Below are 6,917 nucleotides of genomic sequence, written 5' to 3'. Positions count from 1 at the left end.
TACATTGTGCTTGTGTTTTTAATGACTTGACAGTGCCTAAATTTGCCTATACGATTGTGCCGGTTGCAGGCGCCCTTACTAAAGTATGCCACCTAAACTACCAAGAAACTGTACTATTATGTAACATCAACTCAGCATTCTAAATCTTAAATCATGGGCCTGATAGCTTGCACTTATCTTGGTGATGGTACCACCTGGGAAACTTGAATCTGAAACCACCTCATATTGTTTTAAGAGCCTTAAATATTTGTATTATTTTTAACACTATGAAGCAGATGTTTAGAAACCTTGGCATCTAAATGTTAAGTTATGTATCGGAAACAATGGTGGACTATAGTATGCCATGGCCTATAGAAGCTATTTTTATTCTAAAGTCTATTTTATGCCAGTGTGAAAGTATAATGTAACAAATGCACCTTCTTTGTATAATTTAATGTGTAACTTTTATGACCCATGGTCGAATAAAGTATATATATATATATATATATCAATGCGGGTATTAAGGTTTGAATTTTCTTTATTTAGAGGAAGCGAAGCAGAGGATTGGCTCGTAAGTTTCAAGGCATCGATTGACAGCTAGAGAGGAGTTTAACAGTGGGATTGTAGTTTTCCAAATGAAAGCATTCTTCTAGATGAATCTGAAAATCGATGAAGTATTGATTGGAAATGTATGTAGTTCAGTAAAGTGATCTGCAGTTCGTCTTGTCACTGGAAAATGAAGGGACGAGGTTTGCAAAGAGAAAGAGAGAAAATGTCGCTGGACATTCTTGAAGGAGTGATCAGTAAGTGATCGGTAGCCATGTTATGTAAACACTGTTATTGGATTTATGGGAAATTAAATTGAATATGAAAGTTTGTTTTGATTGGCTGCTGTCAAAAGTTCACTAAAGAAATAGGAGCATAATCCTCGCCTCAATAGAACTGAACATTCTTGACACAATACCTAGAAACTTTTTATAGTCAATCATAAAAAATAATATAGAGGGTGTATCTTTAGAAACACTACTTAGTTCTATAAATTGCCTGAATAAACTGAATAAATGACTATTTACTATATATTTCGATCCCTCTAAAATGTAGGAATATAAGAGCAATAAGAACGTAGCTTCCTGCTCCACCTATCAGTAGTAGTGCTCATTCCCATTCAATATACCGAAAACAGTACAAATGCACCATAATTGGTTCATTAATAAATATACCGAAAACGGTATAAAAACATCCCAAGAAATCTGTTCAGAAAGGGAGACCGGTTTTGAAATGCATGTGGGATTGAGTTCCTTTTGTAATACATGGTTACAATATTAGATTTTGAATAGTTTGACAAAAGTTTGAAAACTAAAATACGATTCTGCCTTACCAGTTCTACAAGAGATATACTAGTCTAGGGTTTCTACTATGAATGTGTCACACCCCAGTTCAAAGATGGCCGCCATAATGGTGCTTTTATTGAAAGCGCACGCTAGAGTTTTTCCTTGTGTCCTTCTTCTGTGTTTAAGGAGCCCTCGTTGTCATGGCGACTCGGCTGCGTCCTTGCGACCGGTGTAGAGTAAGAAATGGGAGTCTCCGGTCCTCGGTAACAGGAGAACGAAAGAGTGCCGCGCAGGGGTAAGGCACTTAGGCAGCAGGAGCTCACGGTGCATAAGGAGCATTATAGGTACAGCCACCGGAGACCCGCGCAGAGGCTTATAACCGGTGGTTCAATCTTTCATCTCGTGCTTACCAGTCCCCTAACCCTAGCGTGAAGCTTCTCAAGTTTGTTGCTGTGTAATATTTATACGAACATGCAAAGGGTCCGTTTAATTTTGTGGGGCGGGTGGCTCGCTCTATTAGTATCGCTTATTTACCAAAAAGTATTTCTTGTAGTTTGATGCAAACCTGTTGTAATTCCACACCGCTGAATGATGCACTCTGCTCTTCCCACTTTATTTATAATGTCTCTTGTGTGCAGGCTGGGGTTGGCATATCTTTATCCCAGACCTATAAGTCAAATGGTTGTTGCATGCATTTTTTTCAATTAAATGACTAAGCATAGAAGAATCTGGATGTCAAATATTACACTATTAAACTGCTAACAATTGAGTAGAGTTTACCGTTAAAATAGTGCCGAAAATATTTTTATGAATTTAAAACACATAGATGAAATACTTTTTCCACTTTGTAATACCATATTCCCTAACAATACCAGAATACGTGGCAATTGTATACCAGAGCCATTTTCTGTTATGAGTAAACAGACAAAACACATTTGTGAACTTTCTAAGACCGGTGGGCTCAGTATAGGTGCAAAAGGGCAGCTTCCATGCCAGATTTTCACAATACACAGAAGAGATCTATTTTGGCACAGTTAGTCTAAATTTGCCCTCTTATATAGTCTGTATTTTCCCTGGACAATTGGCTTAGACATAGACCTTCTGATCCTATGTTGGACACCACTGGTATAAGGCATAAACACCAAGCCAATCGCATTTCGCCAATTGAATCAATTATTTTCTATACAACATTCAACAACCTGTTATAAAGTGATGAAATTACACACTGGTCTTGTTGTTAAGGCACTTCATGATACTTAGGTAACGCGAGGGCATCAAAGTACCCACCCTCCTCGCCCCAACACACCCATTTCGACAGGTTACTATCTCCATGACTTCTTTTGAGGCTTGTATCTACGTGTTTGTAATTTTACGTTTGTTTTCCAAGTGCCTTTGTTCCTCTGTGGCTGCCTCTGACATTTATGCATATCTTTACCGTTTGAACCCCTCACTTCTTTTGGGACTCTTTTGGGTTTTTACAGTTTTTTTTCTGCTTACAAATATCTGTCATTGCTCCTCTCATAACACATTTTTGTCCATCCTCCTCCCTAACTTAATCTTCTCCATCTTGTCTAATGACGTGCCCTCTATTATAGTCATATACGTATTAATGAGTTAAAAGTTGCTTTACATTTTATCCCTTAAATATTTAAATGTCATATCACTTTCATATCCTCCATTGTTGTTCTTATTTGTATAGTGAAAGGGTGGGAGGCCAAGTAAAACAAATACCTTCCAAAGCCGTCAAAACGTTTAGAAGTTATGGTGAAAGTCAGACTTCCAATGAAATGTATCCGATTAAGGAGCAGCATACTTTGTAAGATTAAAATGTATGAATCTAGAAATGTCCAGACTCAAAATGCTCTTGCATTGCGTGACTATATAAACAAGCAGTTAGTATCCCTGCGCAAGGGCCACAGCTAATTTTAGGCCACATAGAAATGTGCAGAATAAAAAATAAAATTAAATAAACATTGAAATGATGTGTTCTGATTTCTCTGAGGCCAAAATCGGTTGGACTCTTGAGAGAAGAACGGGGGGAAACGATGAAGCAGTAAATCTGAGAAAATGCCATAGAATTTGTCACGTGTAGAAACAACTGACCTAAATTAGTTGTGCGAAAATCAGAAGCAGGCTACTGAGGATGTATTTTCCTCCGCAAGAAAAGCTGGAACACGGATGAGAAAACAATTTTGGAAATGTCGTTGAAAGTTAAGGAAGAGATGAGGAGTGAAATCTAGGGATTTTACCAAGGCAAACAGTGACAAGTGAAGTTTGAGATGAGAGCTATTAAATGACATGGGACCTAGACCAAGATCTTGAGTACCCACATTGCATGAGGAGGCATCTGGATTGGGAGAAGCTCATCTGAGCATAATACCTCTGTAATTTGTAATTCATTGGTTTTGTAAAGTGCATGGAACCCGAAGTGGCTTCCCACCGCTAGAAGATCTTATAATGGTAGTTGTATTTGCTCAGGCGACCGTTTGAAAAAGCCATGTCTTCAGCAATTTCATGAAGAACGATTTGTTTGGAGAGAGTCTAATATGAAGGAATAAGGAGTGGCAGAGCTTGGGCGCAAGATATGCAAAGGAACAGCCACCATACCTTGCTCTTTGAAATCTCAAAATTATTGCCAGATTCAGAATAACATATCTGGTCGAGGTGTAGGACTTGGCCACGTGGCTTAAAAACAGAGAGCCTGTGTTGGTTAAAGATCGAAATGTCAGGCAGAGTTATTTAAATATATGCTCTTCTGTACGGGGAGCCAACGGAGGTCTACAAGGTAGGAATATATTGACTTATGTTTAGGCACCCTCAGAAGCAGTCGAGCAGTACTCGGGATAATTTGCAGTCTCTTCAGGATGGCTTGAGTGACACTCTGTCCAGGGAGAAATTGCGTGTGGTCTCACAGTGGACAAGAACCCTATTATTGAACATGTCATGAGCCGCTGAGATGGAGTAGCACAAACAGAAAGCACCTTAATCATTAAGCGCAGGAACGTTTTTTTTCAAGAATCTAAATTACTTCGTAGGATTTAATACATATTTTGATTGTTATTTTGCTAAACTTTCTCGAGAATGATTCCTAAAGTATTGTATCCATATATAGATCTGATAACTGCAGCTGAACAGCCTCCTTCAATGTAGTTTATTAGTGCTGTATACAGTGGTTACAGAGTATCCCAATTTTTATTGCTTCGAGCTGTCCGTTTGTATCCTTGCATTCATTTTATAATCTCCTTGGACTTCTCACACTGCTTAGCCAATGTGCATATCTATGTATGTGGTATCTGTAGCAGGCACATAACCAAAAAGGCAGCTGAGTCCTGAACAGGATTAAAAGCAGGCATAAAGTCAGCAAGTGATAGCAGAGGTAGCTGGGAATTGGAATTTTACTGCGTTGTGATGCAGTTTTCTTTAAAAAAAACTTCGTATCTTCAACTTTTTCTTAAATTAAAGAAACTTTGTGACAGTTATTTTAGATATGCTAATGTCGTCCCAGATCCTCGGTACGTATATAAAAGAAGTCCTGCTACGTTTTTTTTTCTTCTTTTTTTACATTTCTTCGTCTTCAGTCATATGGTGGCTCTGAGTTTTACTAAATCGCACCTTATTTTGTCAGTTCATCTGGACTACGAACACTTTAACAGGTCTTTGTTTTAACAGTCAATCACCTTAGTGATGACACAGACTGTAAATGTGCATCGCAATCTATTGCTTCATTTGCCAAAAAGAATACAGGAGATAAAAATAAACAGTGATACCTTAAGTGAGTGTTTTGTAACAGCTGCGCATTACTTAAATAATAATACGCGTGGCAGTTTTTAGTAGACAAATAACAATAGTTTCAAATCCATCATTCAAAAGGATAAGTTTCCATGTAACCATGGCCAGATCCCTCGGCTGTCAGACCTATTAATAATTAAAAACTGGCATTGGAACGAGTCCCTATGAGGCCCTGTAGTCATGTCCTTAACTTTACAGGTAAATAGCACTTATCAGTTTGTGAACCATCAATATAAAAAATGTTAAGGTAAAGCATATTAACAATTTATTTCCTGTTTATATTTCACATATTAGCCTATGGTTATAGCTGCTACCGTGGGCTAGTCTCCTTGGCCAAGGTCATTGCTCTTTACCTTCTGATGCTTTAGCACGCTTTTGTTCTGCCAGGAAATTTAGGCAAAACCCTACAGGAAATTTTGAAAATGTTCAAAGTATGCTGGGTATTTTTAAAATGTACACAACATTTGTGAAATATTCAAACCATCTCCAATCTGTGAGAACCCAGGAAGTCAAAATACTCTGAAGAAACATCCGTTCATAATCTTCATATGCCCCATTGGCCTTCCCAACCTCAGACAAGTTAGGGAAGGACATTGGTCAACAGCTGCACCACAGAATAGGAAGTCCTTTAACATTTGCTCTTTTTTTCTTGAGCCCCTTGCCCTCTACAACCAATATCGTACAGTGTACCCAACATCTTCCTAGCCCAAGAAGATACAATCCGGGTCCACTTTGGCCTTCCCACAAAAAATAAACCAATTGGATAGCAACTAGCGTCCTTTCCTGCTCTCACACCTGTGCCTTTCAATCCCCAAAACCAGAGAAAAATCTCAATGTAGCTCTCCAGGACCTGGCGCTCACACAAAACAATATAAATTCCAGCTTTTAGAACTTCGGTTTCTTGTATTACCATTTTACCCTTCTGTCCTATCTCTGCTTTGACACTTTGTCTGGCACCTTTCATTCATTCCACCGAATAAGGGGAGTTTATAGACAAACTTTTCTGCTATACTGTGGCACAGTATAAGTGAGGTGACTACCATGGTAGATAAGAGCAGGTCTATCAAATGTGATCACTATTTATCTATTCTTTAATATCCCATTTTTATGTAGCACAGCTCTGCCTAATGTAGGCATCAGTGAGCTTGACATATGAAACAGTGGATAGTGATATGAATCTCGAATATTGCCTTCTCAAACATTCCGACTCTCTTTACTGTACAAAGGGAGACAAAGAGCTTTCACATACTTCTTGACACTCTCTCTGCTTTCTTTATGAAGTGTCATTTTCCCTAATATGCTGCTGCCCAGGCGTCATGTGTTGAAACTCATGCTGTCTTAAATAATTTTGGTTCCTTTTCTCATTACCTTGATGTCTGCTTTGTTTATTCTCTCTATGCCTCATATATTTGCTCCTCATGCCACCCGATCTATTATTTTATGATTCTGTGTAATGTTTAGAGTTAGCACTCCTTGCTTGATATTTTTCTGTTGTCTAAATGTTTGCCTGCTTCTCTAATATACTGTTGTTCACTTGTTCTTTTTACCTCATAATTGTACTTGGTATTTTACCTCATGTTGTTTACTCTTTGTTATTGTTCATAATAATTGCAGGGCCTATAGCTGTGCAATACTACTGGTCTCTCTACCTCACAACTACCAGTCCATCTCTTAATGCTACTCGGCACTACCCAATATATTGGCCCTCAATTTATCTAATGTGTTTCAGATCCATTCGGCCTCATATGCTGCTGTAAGGTGGTGTACTGGAACCATTGTGCCTAAAATTGATTGTTACTCAGCTTCATATTAATATTT

General features: G+C 38.3%; 1 protein-coding gene across 2 annotated transcripts in view; it reads left to right on the top strand.

The window, feature by feature from the left end:
* The first annotated feature begins 1,511 nt into the window (after positions 1-1,511).
* The window catches only part of CFAP221 (cilia and flagella associated protein 221), an 827,291-nt gene continuing 821,885 nt past the window's right edge, over positions 1,512-6,917 (top strand). Inside the window, exon 1 of one of the 2 annotated variants that reach the window (XM_069224324.1) lies at positions 1,512-1,605. The gene's annotated coding sequence lies outside the window, so the exon portion shown is untranslated. Of the gene's footprint in view, positions 1,655-6,917 lie in introns of both variants that reach the window. The other variant, XM_069224325.1, reaches the window with a different exon arrangement.

Source organism: Pleurodeles waltl, chromosome 3_1 (assembly GCF_031143425.1).
Source record: "Pleurodeles waltl isolate 20211129_DDA chromosome 3_1, aPleWal1.hap1.20221129, whole genome shotgun sequence".
Classification (NCBI taxonomy): Eukaryota; Metazoa; Chordata; class Amphibia; order Caudata; family Salamandridae; genus Pleurodeles; species Pleurodeles waltl.
The sequence above is the reverse complement of the archived record's forward strand: the minus strand, read 5'-3'. Positions and strand labels throughout refer to the sequence as shown.